This window comes from Cornus florida, unplaced genomic scaffold (genome assembly GCF_030987335.1).
Source record: "Cornus florida cultivar Cherokee Brave unplaced genomic scaffold, ASM3098733v1 CherokeeBrave_3.0.0_Hap2_Chr02, whole genome shotgun sequence".
In the NCBI taxonomy this organism is placed as follows: Eukaryota; Viridiplantae; Streptophyta; class Magnoliopsida; order Cornales; family Cornaceae; genus Cornus; species Cornus florida.
In genome coordinates, this window is record NW_026775572.1 from 7,313,423 (window position 1) to 7,331,528 (window position 18,106).

An 18,106-nucleotide genomic window follows, 5' to 3' on the forward strand; every position below is an offset into this window, starting at 1 on the left:
AACGTGATCAAGTCCGGCCAATTTCACCTTCATAGACCCACCAACTCCAACGAAGTTGTAGAGAAGGAACTCAAGCGAGAATTGCAGAACGATGAAAATTTCTCTTTCTAGCAACAACACCAGTGAGGAGCTTGAGCTCTCAACGGCCAACTGCAAGTGACAAATCAGCGAGACGCCGTGTGATACCCCCGGATTTCCGAATGCGGGTTGGCCAGGCCCACGCCCGAATACCCGAGGATATCAAAACAAATTGATAATAAACGAACATAGAGTACAAGAAACTAAAATGATAATTTAATAATAAACCTCATAATATATTTCCATTAATTAATAAACTCTTCTGATACAACTGATCCTCCAAAATACAACTCGGGAATCCATACTGTGTGGACCCCTAGAAAATCCAAACTAAACAAATGACAGCAATTGTAATACCCCTAGTTTTCAAAAGGATAAAATTAGAATTTAAATTTGGTTCTATGTGCATTTTGAGACGGCCCAAGTTTTTTAACCCGGTGTGTCAGTGATGAACTGAAAGATGACCCGATAACGGATCCGAAATGCGAAAGCAAAAGACAAAACAACGGTCTCTAGAGATACAACATGGCTCTCAGACACCATTATGACCCTCAACGAGGTCACGGAAACCAAAGGAATTAAATGCGGAAGCAACGTTTTAAAAAACGAGCAAGAATGAACCTATGGGCAAAAAAGTCATTTCTAGCTTAAAAGTGGGTGTCACCGAGCACACCATTGGAAAGACAACGAAAAATTAATGAATTTAGACTTAAGAATCACTTGATTCGGAATTCGGATGAAGAAGATATGGCTAACGGAAGAAACATGGGCAAAACGGTCAAAATAGCCAACCCAATGCCATCTAACCGGTTACCAAGCCTTCCTAACCGGTTAGAAGACCAAAAACCTCGACCAAAACACTGCCCATGCACATGTAACCGATTACGAAGCCTTTTCTAACCGTTTACATGTGAAGGAGGCAGAATGGGTAGCCCAAAAACCTTGCAGCAGGGGTTTTTCCTGAAAAAAATGAAAATTTGAGGGCCTAGATGATATTTTATGGAAAAACACAAAGAAGAAACCCCACTCAAAATCGAGTTTTCTGTATGGATAGCAAGAAAATCGAAAAATACGCACTATGAAATGCCTAAAGTGCCCTCCCAAGAAAACTGGTCCAGAGGGTCCAAAAAGCTGCTATTTAGAAAACTGAAAGCTGAACTTCGTAAGCGATTTCCGATGTCAAGATGACATTTTCTGGAAAAACACAAAAAAGAAACCCCCCCCCCCCCCTAAAATCATGTTTTCCATTCAACCATGTGAAGAGCGGAATTTATTTCCCAAAGGAAATTCCTAAAATACCCCTAGGTCAGATTATGCAACAAAAGTGTGAAATGAGTCCGTAGGAGGCTCATTTCACCAAAAAAGAATCTTTGCCCAGAAACAACCATGCACGTAAACGTAACTTACCTAATAAGATGTGCTACAATGGTCCATGGCTAAAAAATATGGCCGATACAAAATATGACCCCCCAACGGCCAAAATGCTAAAAACGAAGTTTGGAACGAAAACTTGGAATTTAAAATCATGAGATGGTTTCAAAATGCCGTTTGGCCTTTGGCCATACTTCATACATGGTGAATGCATGCTAATGGAAGAATTAAAATGGAATTTCCACACCCAATGCAAATATGGTGAAGCAAAAATTCAATATTTTCCAATACTTTCATAATATTCCATGAAGTCAAAAATTACATAGGATACAAATTACATGTCATTGGCCTCCGGCCTCATCTCATACATGTCAAATACATCGTAAAGAGTGTACTCATGTACACATGTTGACATATAAGATTACAATTGGCATTTCAAGCCAACCTTCACAAAAATGGAAGTCTCCAAGTCCACAAACCATCCAAGCATAATGAAGACCCCAACTTTGATTCTTGTACCTGAAATATGCCCCAGTATCGTAGGGGTGAGTAACATAAAACTACTCGTAGGAAAAGAACATGCATCGACCTACATTTTACAAGTTTGCATGATTTAATTATTGTGATTTATTCCACTTAACGTCTATGTCAAAGGTGAGACTCAAGGAGCATCCTAACTACCTAAGATCATTTCTAGCATCAATCACCTCATTCATGCAATTTTAGTAACATAGAGTCATGCTTACACAAAGCAACAACATAGGAACATGCTTACACAAAGCAACAACATATAGATTCTCAAGGTTATCAACTTGAAGTCTAAAATACAACATCAACTAAATATAACAATTTAGCATAATTAGAATATCTAATACCACACATCAAGACCTAGATTCTCCAGGTTATCAACTAGAAATTTAAAAGTGTGAAATCAACTAAATATGTCAATTTAGTATGGATGTACTTAACAACATCAAAATCGCCAATAGCCAAAACCACAAGTCAACAAGGTAAACATGATTGTCAACTTGGAATTGAATGCGAAAACAAATAGTGGAAGACTTGGACATCACGCTCGGAATTTTGCCGAGACCTCAATGGTTATTCCGGGCACTAACCCACAGGGAAGACCACCCTAAGTGCGCACTATCTCAATGACTTAGAGGACTCACGTCCCCATACTAGAGCCAAACCCTAGCCATCTCAATTCAACAATGTTACAAGATTCCAAAATAAGCCAAATAAGTTCATAACTTATACATATTACTACTACATAGTAACAAGTTAGCAATATAACTCTCAATTGTGCATAATAAGCATTTCATATCCATAATGTTACGAAATCACAAGCCAACAATATATTCATATTAGAAACATACTCTCATGAATATAAATTTAACAACAATGCCTTTCAATGCATATAACACAATCAAGTGAATACTTCACAAGTCTAAATCCATGATCTTAAAATAGAAGCACCTTCTAAAACATGATTAAATCCATGGATAAACAAGATAGAATCTAATTACATCAAAATAATTAAACTCTCTAGATTTCAAATTATTTCCAATTAGCCCCAATTTAATATATGTTAATAGACATATCATGGTTATTACATACATTCACATAAAAGCTTAATTAGGCCCATGAAACCACAAAATTAGATTTTAATTAATTCTCTTAATTAAAGTCTCTAAATTTTCAAACTCAATCAAATGCTCTCAAATTAAGGTATGTTAAAGAACATGCCATGACTTAATTTAAAAGCATATTACAACTCAATTTCATGCAAGGTACGGCCATAAACTTTAATCTTTCACAAAAGATAAATATTAATTAAAAAGAGTAATTCTTATTTAATTAATCCCAATTTAATATATGTTAACCAACATATTAGAACAAGAGTTTCTACCATACCACAATTCAAATCCAAATTTCTCATCATCATGAAAATTAAATCTTACACAAAGAATTAAATATTTCAAATTTTCTAGATTTGATACAAGGCATGTATATAGGTTGTATAAACATGGAAAACACACAATACAATACATATAAAATCCTAAAACATTCCCTACCTCCATTTGAGATGAAATCTCAAATTCCCACCAAAATGGAACGGCTCCGAATCCGACGAAATTTCTAGGTTTTGTCGGGGACAACACGGTGATCATAACCCCCAAGGAAGCCCCATCAAAAACACAACTTGACTTCAAACCCGAACTCAAGAAATGGCCAAAACGAGATTCCAATTAGTTGGAATCGATGGCCTCGCCGAGGGGAACAATAAACATAAAGGCATCACCATTTTTTAATGAAGGGAAGAAGTCCAAAAGAGGAGAGAGAAGATGGCAGCCATGGGAGGAGCTTGGACCGGCCATGAGAGAGGAAAGAGAGAGAAATCTGATTTTTCTTTCTAAGACCTCATATTTATAGAAAAACTCAAAAAGTGCCCCGAACGGGCTCCGCCGGGTCCAGAAAAGTGAAATTCGAGCAGACGTGCTCAAACGGAAAAACTCCGTGAATGAAAAAAAGATTCCAAATGAGAAAATATGAATAACAGAAGAAACGACGTCGAAAACTGAGTCCCGAGCAGAGAGTTATGCCCAAAACAAGTTTGGCGCAAACCAGGGTCAGAAACCCAGAAACTGGAAAACATCGCCCAGGAGGAAATTCTAAGAGTCCACGACTCGACGAAATGTGAAAATGAATTCCATACGAGGATCCAGGCTCAAAACAAGGCTTTGAACAATAACTTTCATTAATTGCACAATGGCCCCCTCTAAAAAGTGAAAACTGCGAAACTGCCCCAGAATGAAAATATTTTCCAAAAGATATTTTCTTAGATTCCCCTGAAATAAAATATCTTCAAAAGATATTTACGAAAAATACCTCAAGAAAAGGAAATGTTTCCAAAGAACTTGACATTCATGCCCCTATGGGCACCGGGAGCAACCAGAGTACTTTCTCACGAAAGTAAAGATACGTATCTCATAAAAATCATTGAGAATGAAGATACGTGAAGTCAAAAATCAACTCTGAACACAAGAAGCGTGGTTACGCAAACAGAGTGACAAACGAGGAAAAGACGAAATAGGGAAAAAGACAACGAAAAAAATTTATCCGAAAAATCCGGGTCATTACACATTTATAAATTGATTTTTGTGGATATGTGCTTATGTGTCAAATTATTTATTTTAGTAGTGGTATTTTGATTAATTGTTTTATTTAAATGAATTATTTTCTTTAATTGTGTTTATTCGAATTAAATTGTTAATTGGGACATTTGCATTAATTGAAATTTTCTTACTTGAATAATTGGACCTATTTATAATTTTTGGGTTTAAATTATTTTGTTGCGTTAATTTCATTATTGGGTTAAATTATTGTAATTAAGTTTAGTGAGTTTTTAGATGTCACTTAAGTGTAGCCGACATAGATTTTAAACGTAGGCTTTGTTTATGGGCCGACTAGGATTTAGATGAGGGCTCTGTTTTAATCCTACAGGGAGTAGGGTTTCGGTAAGGTCTATATATATATAGAGTAGTATGTCACCTTAGGGTTTTAGCAAACACAAATCCTATTTACGTTCGGAATTATAGAGAGAAAACAGAGAGGAACGAAAAGAGATTTTAAGAAACAAACGGAGCAACTTTGGTGAGGGTTTGGCCGTGGCTTGAAGGACGGACGTAGGAGAAGGGAAGATGGAGCAATAGGAGATTTAACAGTGAATTGGATCGCCGAAAAAACTTAGAACGACGGCAACAGAGTTTTGAATCCAAAACTGTAGAGGCAAGTTCTATTCTCTCTCTATCCCTTTATCCTGTGTTCTGTGCATACCTAGATGTTTCTAGGATTTTAATTGAATTTTAATCTAATCTGGCATGCGAAATACACGTCAAGTTGATTATTAGTATGTATATGGTTGTTTAAAACAATTTTTGAATGACTTGTGTTTGATTTGTTTTAAGCTTACAGATTGATTCTGTTTTAATGAATGATTTAATTCGTATTGTGATAAACAAGGGATTAGGATGTCATGGAATATATATAGGATGGTTAAGATTAGTTTTGATTACCCGTATATGTTCTAGTATTATCTGTAGTTATGTTTGCAAATCGAAGGTCAAGTTTGATGTTAACGCATAATGAATTGGTAGAGGTTTTAAGTCACTGTAATAAAATCCAACTGTCGAACTAAACCATTGGGATGCTACTGGATATATTTTAGACTGCTAAGACCAGTTGTAAGAAAGAACAGAGGGGTAGGAAGAGGCCGAAATTGAAGTAGAGGTCAGAGACGAAGCTGAAGAGGAACGAGGCTCACAGAGGGGAGAGAGCCGGCTCTGGGAAAACCAAGAGCCGGCTCCAAGGTGGTTTAGAGCCTGCTCTAGGTTCTTTTAGAGCCTGCTCTAAATTTTCAAAGAGCAGGCTCTCCTCTAGTTAATGTTTTCTACGTTTTTACTTTCTTTGTGCACTGTTTGGAGAAGTTTCATTTTTCAGAAGGGGTTGGAAGTTTACAAGGGTTTCTTATTATGGTTTTCATGAAACTTTAAATTCTCATATGGCATAAATAATATCTGCAGATATAATGGATGTAATGGTAGGAAAGTAAACAATGGAGCAGACTCTGTGGTTTTGGGTGTTATAGTGTGTTACAAAAAAAAAAAAAAAAAAAAAAAACAACTTAGAAAAGGCTCTTGAATCTTAGAGAAGGTTCTCCCTTAGTTGGAGACGTCTCTAGGTAGCTTAGAGCTTTCTGCATTTTTTTTAGAGAAGGCTCTAGGAGTTTAGATCCTTCTCCAGTTTTTTGGAGAAGGCTCTTTTCAATAGTGTTTTCTGATTTTTTTTTTTTTTACGAACAGTTTGTTTACTGTTGGAGCATGGGAACTGTTCTGTTGACTATGGGGTTTTACAGAGGGTCTAAATGGTTAATTCTAAGTGTTATTAAACTTATTATTGCATGGTTTGAGTCTCTACGATAAAGGATGAAGCAGTGTAAAAATATACAACTGTGCATGCTATTAACAGAAGAAAGGAACTGAGTAACTTGTTTAAATTTCAGAAATTTAATGGGATTTCACAGAGGGATTAAATGGTTAATTTTGGGTGTGATTAAAACCTTGAAATGATTTAAGTTGATTTTTAAATCAATAGGACAAACAGTATAAAATTAATAAATTTTCTACACTGTTAACGGATGGAAGACGGATTAATTGCTTAATTAAATTTTAGCAATTTAATGGGATCCAGTATGTTAATAAAACTTGTTTTAAATGCATGATAAGGTTTTTATTTTAGATTGAAACTATGCATGCCTTGGATGTTAATTGTTAGAATATTAAATTCTTTGATGCAATTACATGGATTAATAATGGATTTTAATTGCAAGATTGTTAATCTTCTTTCTGCAATTATTTGGATATTTGGTTTTGGACTGTAAATTACTTGCTTATTATTTATATATTGTAATTTACATAGATATAGAAGAATGTATGCACCGGTATGGGACGGTGACATACTAGGTATGGTTTAGCTCAAAACGCTAAATTCCTACCTGTTCAATCAATTTTACCTGTTCAATCAATTATATGGATTTTGTGGATTATATGCACCGGTATGGGACGGTGGCATACTAGGGACAGACTGATTCAAACTACTCAGTCCTACCTATTTTGGAATAAGGGTACGAATTATAAAAACATAATTCTCCTTATATTTAAGTCTGTGTGGTTGAATAAGCTGAATAACTTATTGGATCTCTTTTATAAGTCTGTGCAGTTGAATAAGCTGAACGATTTATGGGATTTCCTATGGATGGATATGAATGGATTTTAAATATATTTTTATGGTACCGCGATATGAGCCTGAGTCTCAGGATCGTTGGTTAGGGTGCGTATATGCAGTAGGATGTGTAGCTAGCTATGTTGGTTGAGGTATACCCCGTTAGGCTTAAGTAGTCATCCCCACTTAGGTGCGTATTGCATGTTGCCTTCTATTCAGGTTGAGACCCTCAGCATAGTTTAGTGAGAGTCCTGTAGTGTGGTTATATATTTATCTATTACGAACTATATAGATATGGTTGGGACATCTAGGATGTATCTGGGTATCGGGTCTCTATTTTGATTGTAGTTAAGATAGAACTTGTTCGTAGGCCTGATCCACTTTTATTTTTCAGGTAACGGACGGTTCCAGGTCTTAGAGTTTGTGCGTGTTGAGTAGAGACGACTACTCATTCTACCGACGATGTAAGAGGTTTCTTCATGGTTTAGCAGTGGACTTCTTTTCAGTTGTTCGCTTTCCAGTATTGGTTTTGATTAGGGGTCCACCAGATGGATTCCCGAGTTGGATTGGAATTGGAAAAGTTGGATGTATCAGATTTAATACTTTATTTATAAAATTTTATTTTGAGGTTTTCAGTTTTGGATTATCATTCTAGTTTCTTTTCAACAGTTTTATTTATTCCTGTTTCCTTAATTGTATTCTGTGTTCGATTATTGCTAATTGTTTTGATATCCTCGGTAGTCGGCCGTGGGCCTGGCCAACCAGCATCCGGAAATCCGGGGGTATCTCAGTTGGTATAAGAGCACTCCAGGTTCTAGTGTCCTTAGGAGTGTTTTCGTTATAAGACTTTCGTGTTGCGTCTCTTAAAACTTAGAGCCATATTAGGATTCGTTGTACTCTTTTTTATGGTTCGTTAAGAGGAGCTGATGTCAATTATATTCCATAGTTATGGTATGGTTGACACTAGGAAGAGGATGGGATTCAAGGTAAATGTAATGACCCGGTCATTTTTCTTCCTTTTCTTTTTCTCAGATTTTAACAGATATTTTTTTTTCCGTTATCTTTTCCTTTTTGAGTTTGGTTTTTCATCACTTGATGTCGTCTCGAGTGCTCTGGAATGATTTCCGAGACTTTTTTCCTTGGATTGACAACTTCCTTTGGGGATTATATCATTTCCATATTTTATTTTTTCCGAACACTATTCACATTTTGTCTTTTTCTCGTTTATTCTTTTTTCTTAAACAACCTCACTTTTTGTGCTCGGATTTGATTCCCATTTTGCATGCATTCATGATATTTGATTTCCATGATAGTGGTATTTTTACTTTTCTAGAAAAGAATGTTGATTGTTTACTTCTTTCATAAAGGGGCATTAATGCATACTTTAGTGTAATTATTCTTAACTTGTGGGGTTTTAGTGTAATTAAATAAAGTAATTATTTTTCATCTTGGGGACCATTTTGTAATTAAATTTGGAAGATATTTTCAAAAAGGACCTTTTTGTAATTTTTGAAAAGTGTGACAAGTGTCCCACTCTCATTGGTCCACTTGTTGACATTTGTGTGTAAACACTTTAATGCATTGGATGATGACATTTGGAGGGTGAGGATTCACCCACTTGTTGGCCTAGGATTGGTGCACTTGTTGGCTTGAATGGTTGACAAGTGTAGGTGTGGGATTAAGCCTAGGAAGGAGCCATGGATTGGTGACAAGTATAGGTTCATAATTTAGTCTTGCAAATATCTTTGGGTCACTTTGGAATTATGGTTTTAAAGGAGGGTTTCTGTGCAATTGACCATAAATGTGTATGTTGACCATGGTGTAAGAGCACATAGTGAGTGGAGGATTTCTATTTCCTCCACTCACACTTAACCACATTATTTCATTCTCTTCCTTACAAGAAAACCCTAGCCTCCATGGATGGAGCTTGAACCCTTAGGCATTGACCTTGATCTTTGAGGCCCTTCCACTTACTTTAGACCATAAAGCTTGGAATACTTTTTATTCCCCTCATCCTCCTCTTCAAAACCCTTGAAGGATCTAACCTAACTCCTAGTTTTGCTTTGGTATCTAGAGATTCAATTCTCTAGGGAGGTATTGATCTATTATTTTGAAGTATTTTTATGTCATTATTGAGTGTTTTACATGCATGGAAGAGAAGAACTTATATTTTGCCCTTAAACTGTGTTTACTTGAAATTAATCTTATCAAATTAAATATAGAATATGAAAATATACTCAATTAGCTTTCATTTAGTTTTGGTTTCATGTAATTTGGATTTAAAATGAATTAGTTATGCATTTTTGAAGTTGCAAGCTAGTTGCTGGAAATTTGAAACTTTTCCTTTTCGGTCCGGAAATAAATTTTTATATGGAGCTGTGGTGCTTCAATTGCCTTGAAATTTTTACTGGAAATTCCCCTATGGGTTTTACACTACTCAGAATTTTTTCATGATTTTATAGCATTTCTAATTTTTTTTAAAAATCTGAAACTATCTGCTGTCCATGTTTTTATTGCACTAGAAAACATATTTTTAGATGATTTATTTCACTAACCTTTTGACATTGGATCATGGCTTAAATTTTCAGTTTTACACTATCATATGTTTACTTCCAAAATAAATTAGGTTTGCCCAATTTAAATGTCAAATGAATTTTTCATGAATTTTCAAAGTTGGAAGGTACAGGCTGAAAATGTGTTTTCTAGGCAGAATTTGTTTCAAAGTTGTGGGTCAAAACTGTTTCAATTGGGAAAATATTTTGTTAAACTAAATTGATATTATTAAATTACAGTGTTAAAGTTTTCATTGGGCTTTGGATTCATTCAATTTGGGTTAGAATTGAATTTTTTATGAATTTTACAAGTTGAAGGTAGCAAGCTGAAAAATCTATTTTGTGGACCGAAAATTTGGGGCGATTTCATTTCGATGGTAATTGGGATTTTCATTCCAATTGAGGTAGGGAATGTTTTAGGATTATTTGTGTGTTGTATTGTGTGTTTGCCATGATTATACAACATATATGTATGCCTTGAAACAAATCTCGAAAGTTAGTAATTTTTATTTCTTTGTATAAGATTTAAAATTTATGATGATATATAACTTTGATTTGAATTGTAACATGATAGGAAATTATGCTTAGATATGTTGGTTAACATATATTAAATTTGGATCATTTGATTAAGAATTACAACTTTTATTTAATATTTATCTTTAGTGAAAGTTTAATTCATGGTTGTATCAAGCATTAAATCAAGTTGTAATGTGGTATTTAAATAGGCCTTGGCATGTTCTCTAATATAGATTAAATTGAGGGCATTTGGAATTGTTTAAAAATCTAGAGGAAATTAATTAATTAGCTTGATTAATTTTGTTTTAAGTGTTTTAATCACTTAACTTGTCATTTGATGTTCTATATATGATGACCATGACATGTCTTTTAATATATATTAAATTGAGGTTATTTGGATTAACTTGGAATTTAGAGAATTTAACTATTTATGTTTAATTAAATTCTACTTTATTACTCCATGGATTTAATTGAATTTTGAAAGTTGTTTCTATATTTAAATTATGGATTTGGATTTGATGTATGTTCACTTGATTACTTTTGAGCATTGGATAACACAGTTGTTACTTTTATATTCATGAGAATATGTTTTTCCTTATTGAATATATTGTTACTATGTGTAAGGAATTGCACACTTTGTATTTGACATCTTACATGCCATAGTAGTTGTGAATTTTGAGCATGTATTGTATAAGTTTCCAAAATTTGGATTGTGCTTGGTAAATAGTTGATATCTTGTATATACATGTTGATATATATACGTTGTTGCACAATTTGTTGATTTTGGAAACTTGGGGATGTCGTTGTTTGGTTACGGCTAGGACTTGGTTCTAGTACGGGGGATTGTCCATATATATAGTCTAGTACACACATAGAGAGATTACCCATGGGCTAGTAACCCTAAAGTAACTATGTTGTCGGTCTGATCCGGCGTGACGTCCGAGTATCCACTTTGTTTGATTTCGTATTTCATTTCAAGTTGATAACTAGATGATATCTTAACTTGTTGTTCCTTATTTGATTTCCTATTTTGAGCTTAAGATGTAGCTTTGTGAAAGCATGCTTCATGCGTTGTATTGGAAGTTCCATTGTTGGTTAAATTGCATCGATATCATAATTTGTGTTTTGATGTTCAAATATAGTTTAGGAATGACCTTATAGATTCATTTTGAACATAGACGTTAGGTGGCATGACCTACACTTGTTGTTTTCGTATTTTGGATTTCAAGTTGAAAACTTTGAGAATTTATATCTTGTTGCCTTGTATAACATGTTTCCATGTTGTTTGAATTGCATGAACAATGTGATTATGATATAAATGATCTAGGTAGCTTAGGATACTCCCTGGGTCTAATCTTGACATAGACGTTAGGTGGCATGAGCCCCTTTAACATGTTTCACTATAATGTGATAAAATTGTAAAATGCTAGGTAGATGCATGCTCATCTCCTACGAGTAGCTTTATGTTACTCACCCTTACGATACTGGGGCATATTTCAGGTACAGGACTCAGGATTTGAAGATTCCATTGCTCCTTGGATGGCTTACAGTTTCTAAATTTCTATTTTATGCAAGTGTTAGCATAAGATGCCTCTTTGTAGCCCTATTTGTTTAAACTTGTATTCGTTGATTCGTATATGTAAAGTGTATGTAAGTGCACTCTTTTCAATGTATTTAACATGTATGAGATGAGGCCGGAAGCCAATGACATGTATCTCTTTTTCTATGTACTTTTGTTTTCAAAGTTTATTATGAAAATATTAGAAAATTTAAGTCATTGTTTCATAACTTTCGCATCGAGTGTTGGAATTTCATATTTTTTCTGCCCAGACTCAGAATTAGACGATTCTTGAGTCTAATTTTGTTCATTTTTCGTTGTCCTTCCAATGGTGTGCACGGTGGCACCATTTTCAGTGAGAAATGACCATTTTGCCCTTAGTTCATCTCTTTTCGGGTTAGGCATTCTTGCTTCATTTGCTTGGCTCATTTGAGTTCCGTGGTTTCATGGAAAGTCATTTTTGGGCCTTAGGGATGACGTACATCTCTTGAGGTCATTTAGCTTCTTTCGCTTCCGCATTTCGGGTCCGTTATCGGGTCAACTTCCGGTTCATCACTAACGCACCGGGTTGAGAAATCCGGGTTGTTAAAGTAAAAGTGATACGGACGCAAAGGAGTGAAGGGGTAGGTTTTCGAGTTCTTTACCAGAAACAGAACTTGGGATCGAAGGTTTAGTTCCAAGGTTAGCATTACTTAGAAGGTATACGCCAAGAACGGATCAGGGTGTAGGTGTTAGGTCGCCGCATGTCGGGGCCAACACATTTTCATTTGTTCTAAAAAAGGAGACAAGCGAAGAGTAGGATTCCGAAGAGGATCCTAAGGGAGGAGATACATCATCTTCAAGAAAGGGGATATTGAAGCTTGAGGATGAGGGATCGCACGAGGGTGCTCTCATTCACCAGCAGTATAGTGAATGATACTAGTAGAGTTGGTGTGAACCAATCTACATATGGATGAATTTTCGTGTCGTCTCTCAGAGAGTCAATTGAAAAGTACCCTTTAAGAGTTTGGGAATCGGATGGAGTTCTTATCAGAACGAAGACGTGATTTTATATCACATTCTGGAGTGAATGGGGATTAGGTCGTGACGTTCTATGTAGCATTGTAAAGCCACGATGGATGGTTTGCATTCCAAGTATAAGGAAGATGAGGGTTAAGCCGTTGGATATTTGCTTAGGCAAAAGAATGTTGCTTTTAAGCTATGGTTATAGATGGATTTCAAGGTTGGATGATTACCAACGAAACTATAAAATGAACTTATGTGAGAAAATTTGACAACTTGAGTTCAAAGGAGGTTTTCTTCTCTGGAATGGAGGATGTCTTAAGTATAATTATATTTTGGTTGTTTGTTGTATTGTGTGTATCTATGTGTTTCATCTTTGATTGTTATGTGTTTCGTTTTTGTTATTACGTGTTTTATTTTTGTTAAATTGTTCGGATGGGGAGTATGGATTGGTTGGGGACACAAGTATGTGATCAACCAACTATTATTGTGATGACATGGGTAATAGCGCTATGTACACTAGGATTTATGGATATAGGGTCATAGGATTGGGTAGAGATGCCAACTTCTAGCCAATCTATTGGACCTGGATATGCATCAGTGTGGTATGCTACTTGGGAAGGGATAGCTAAACTATCAACACGAGTTAAATAATCTACAATGATTAGATTCATTTACTCTATGCTAGGTAGGGATTTGTTGGTACAACGCTATAAAGAGATGGTGGTTGTTAATGTTTTGGGGATTCGTGAGGTTGTGGTAGGTAAAGATCACTGTAATACCACTATGGTTCGGACGGAGGATTTTGTGCTGGTAAGTATTTGTTAGAATGACACCGAGAGAGAACAGTGGGCTGACTAAATTTTCATCAGTCTATTCGCAATCACTACATGATTTTTCGAGGGTGTCATTTGAAGGAGTTGCTGGGGTTGCACTTGGAGGAGGAACCAAAGTTTCTACATTGTATAGAATGTGGGAATTTTTTAGGGGGTATCTTTTGCAACATTTAACTGTTGCTTCGATACCGATGACTATATAGAGGATGGGAAATGTTTCATATTCAAGTGAAATGAGATAAGGAGTTAATCTACGATGACTGGAAGTACCAGTTCATTTTATTATCGGTGAGTTTATCACTTACTGGTGATGCAACAATACAGTTGCAGGGTTAACTTTTAATGATGCTTCGAGGTAAGCAATGGGTGCAGATAGAAGCTGGTGGTACCAGACCAGTTGGTACTTTCAGTAGACAAACGGGAAGGAAGATATAAGGACTGAGATTCATACCTCTTAGTTCTTTATTCATCCCGGTGCAAAATAAAATGCTTCATGGTATGAAGCCGAAGTTTTGGGAATCGGCAAGTAGAGGGATGTAGTGATTTGGACACCATCTCTAATATGATTGAGCTTGAAGTACTGACGGGCGATTTGTAATTTTGTTAGTGCTGTCAAAATGAATGCGATTTCACAATCGACATTTCTTCTCAGTGCCCTCAGATGGTTATCAGGAACATCAAGACATCAAATGTCAGTTCTAGTGATCAGGTTTGGGGACAGACATGTATATAATTGTCTATACGAGTAACACTTGCTAGACAGGTGGACGATGGATAACCGGAGATCGTTAGAGATTTTTGCCACTGCCTAAATCAAAAATGGGAGTGGGAAATAGTTGATTTGGGGATGTTTTCTCTATTGGAAGTAAGGTGCATTACTGAGGAAGGTCAATTTTTTAAACATTACATTGACTTTTATGGAGGGTGTTTTTCCATTTCGGCGGTAGCCTATCGATGCGTGATTTAAAACGTTAGGATGAGAGGCATGGAAATTGTACACATTTATGCTATGTACCTTGGAGGAATGTGGATCTGTACCCTGTTTAAACAATTTGGGTACGGATAGGAAGTTGCTTACTACAACTTACGTGTTGTATAACTTTTATGTTTCCTTGATATGGAACTCATAAGTTTCCTTGGAGGATTTGGAATTCAGTGGAGCTCCTGCATAGCGGCAGCATCCACAATGACATGGAAATGAATTTTCATAAAAATAATTCAGAGTTTCGTGAATTCTGAGGACGGAATTCATTTTGTTAGGGGGGAAGAATGTAATACCCCTAATTTTTAAAAGGATAAAATTGGAATTTAAATTTGGTTCTATGTGCATTTATAAATTGATTTTTGTGGATATGTGCTTATGTGTCAAATTGTTTATTTGAGTAGTGGTATTTTGATTAATTGTTTTATTTAAATGAATTATTTTCTTTAATTGTGTTTATTCGAATTAAATTGTTAATTGGGACATTTGCATTAATTGAATTTTTCTTACTTGAATAATTGGACTAATTTATAATTTTTGGGTTTAAATTATTTTGTTGCATTAATTTCATTATTAGGTTAAATTATTATAATTAAGTTTAGTGAGTTTTTAGACGTCACTTAAGTGTAGCCGACATAGATTTTAAACGTAGGCTTTGTTTATGGGCCGACTAGGATTTAGATGAGGGCTCTGTTTTAATCCTACAGGGAGTAGGGTTTTGGTAAGGTCTATATATATATAAAGAGCAGTATGTCACCTTAGGGTTTTAGCAAACACATACCCTATTTACGTTCAAAATTATAGAGAGAAAACAGAGAGGAACAAAGAGAGATTTTGAGAAACAAACGGAGCAACTTTGGTGAGGGTTTGGCCATGGCTTGAAGGACGGACGTAGGAGAAGGGAAGATGAAGCAATAGGAGATTTAACAGTGAATTGGATCGCTGGAAAAACTTAGAACGACGGCAACAGAGTTTTGAATCCAAAACTATAGAGGCAAATTCTATTATCTCTCTATCCCTTTGTCCTGTGTTCTGTACATACCTAGATGTTTCTAGGATTTTAATTGAATATTAATCTAATCTGGCATGCGAAATATATGTCAAGTTGATTATCAGTATGTATATGGTTGTTTAAAACAATTTTTGAATGACTTGTGTTTGGTTTGTTTTAAGCTTACAGATTGATTTTGTTTTAATGAATGATTTAATTCGTATTGTTATAAACAAGGGATTAGGATGTCATAGAATATATATAGGATGGTTAAGATCAATTTTGATTACCTGTATATGTTCTAGTATTATCTGTAGTTATGTCTGCAAATCGAAGGTCAAGTTTGATGTTAACGCATAATGAATTGGTAGAGGTTTTAAGTCACTGTAATAAAATCCAACTGTCGAACCAAACCATTGGGATGCTACTGGATATATTTTAGACTGCTAAGACCAGTTGTAAGAAAGAACAGAGGGGTAGGAAGAGGCCGAAGTTGAAGCAGAGGTCAGAGATGAAGCTGAAGAGGAACGAGGCTCACAGATGGGAGAGAGCCGGCTCTGGGAAAACCAAGAGCCGGCTCCCACCTATAAAGAGCCGGCTCCAAGGTGGTTTAGAGCCGGCTCTAGGTTCTTTTAGAGTCTGCTCTAAATTTTCAAAGAGCAGGCTCTCCTCTAGTTGATGTTTTCTGCGTTTTTACTTTCTTTGTGCACTGTTTGGAGAAGTTTCATTTTTCAGAAGGGGTTGGAAGTTTACAAGGGTTTCTAATTATGGTTTTAATGAAACTTTAAATCCTCATATGGCATAAAATATATCTGCAGACGTAATGGATGTAATGGTAGGAAAGTAAACGATGGGCAGATTCTGTGGTTTTGGGTGTTATAGTGTGTGTTACAGAAAAAAAAAATAATAATAAAAATAAATAAATAAAAAAAACTTAGTGAAGGCTCTTGAATCTTAGAGAATGCTCTCCCTTAGTTGGAGACGTCTCTAGGTAGCTTAGTGCCTTCTCCATTTTTTTTAGAGAAGGCTCTAGGAGTTTAGAGCCTTCTCCAGTTTTTTGGAGAAGGCTCTTTTCAATAGTGTTTTCTGATTTTTTTTTTTTATTTTACGAAAAGTTTGTTTACTGTTGGAGCAAGGGAACTGTTCTGTTGACTATGGGGTTTTACAGAGGGTCTAAATGGTTAATTCTAAGTGTTAAAAAACTTATTATTGCATGGTTTGAGTCTCTATGATAAAGGATGAAGCAGTGTAAAAATATACAACTGTGCATGTTATTAACAGAAGAAAGGAACTGAGTGGCTTGTTTAAATTTCAGAAATTTAATGGGATTTCACAGAGGGATTAAATGGTTAATTTTGGGTGTGATTAAAACCTTGAAATGATTTAAGTTGATTTTTAAATCAATAGGACAAACAGTATAAAATTAATAAATTTTCTACACTGTTAACGGATGGAAGACGGATTAATTGCTTAATTAAATTTTAGCAATTTAATGGGATCCAGTATGTTAATAAAACTTGTTTTAAATGCATGATAAGGTTTTTATTTTAGATTGGAACTATGTATGCTTTGGATGTTAATTGTTAGAATATTAAATTCTTTAATACAATTACATGGATTAGTACTGGATTTTAATTGCGAGATTGTTAATCTACTTTCTGCAATTATTTGGATATTTGGTTTTGGACTGTAAATTAGTTGCTTATTATTTATATGTTGTAATTTACATAGATATGGAGAAATGTATGCACCAGTATGGGACGGTGACATACTAGGTATGGTTTAGCTTAAAACGCTAAATTCCTACCTTATGGATTTTAATTGGTGAACAGTTTTACCTGTTCAATCAATTATATGGATTTTGTGGATTGTATGCACCGGTATGGGACGGTGGCATACTAGGGACAGACTGATTCAAACTACTCAGTCCTATCTATTTTGGAATAAGGGTACAAATTATAAAAACATAATTCTCCTTATTTTTAAGTCTGTGCGGTTGAATAAGCTGAATGACTTATTGGATCTCTTTTATAAGTCTGTGCAGTTGAATAAGCTGAACGATTTATGGGATTTCCTATGGATGAATATGAATGGATTTTAAATATATTTTTATGGTACCGCGATATGAGCTTGAGTCTCATGATCGTTGGTTAGGGTGCGTATATGCAGTAGGATGCGTAACTAGCTATGTTGGTTGAGGTATACCCTGTTAGGCTTAGGTAGTTATGCCCACTTAGGTGCATATTGCATGTTGCCTTCTATTCAGGTTGAGACCCTCAGCATAGTTTAGTGAGAGTCTGTAGTGTGAATATATATTTATCTATTACGGACTATATAGATATTGTTGGGACATCTAAAATGTATCTGCGTATCGGGTTTCTGTTTTGATTGTATTTAGGATAGAACTTGTTCGTAGGCCTGACCCACTATTATTTT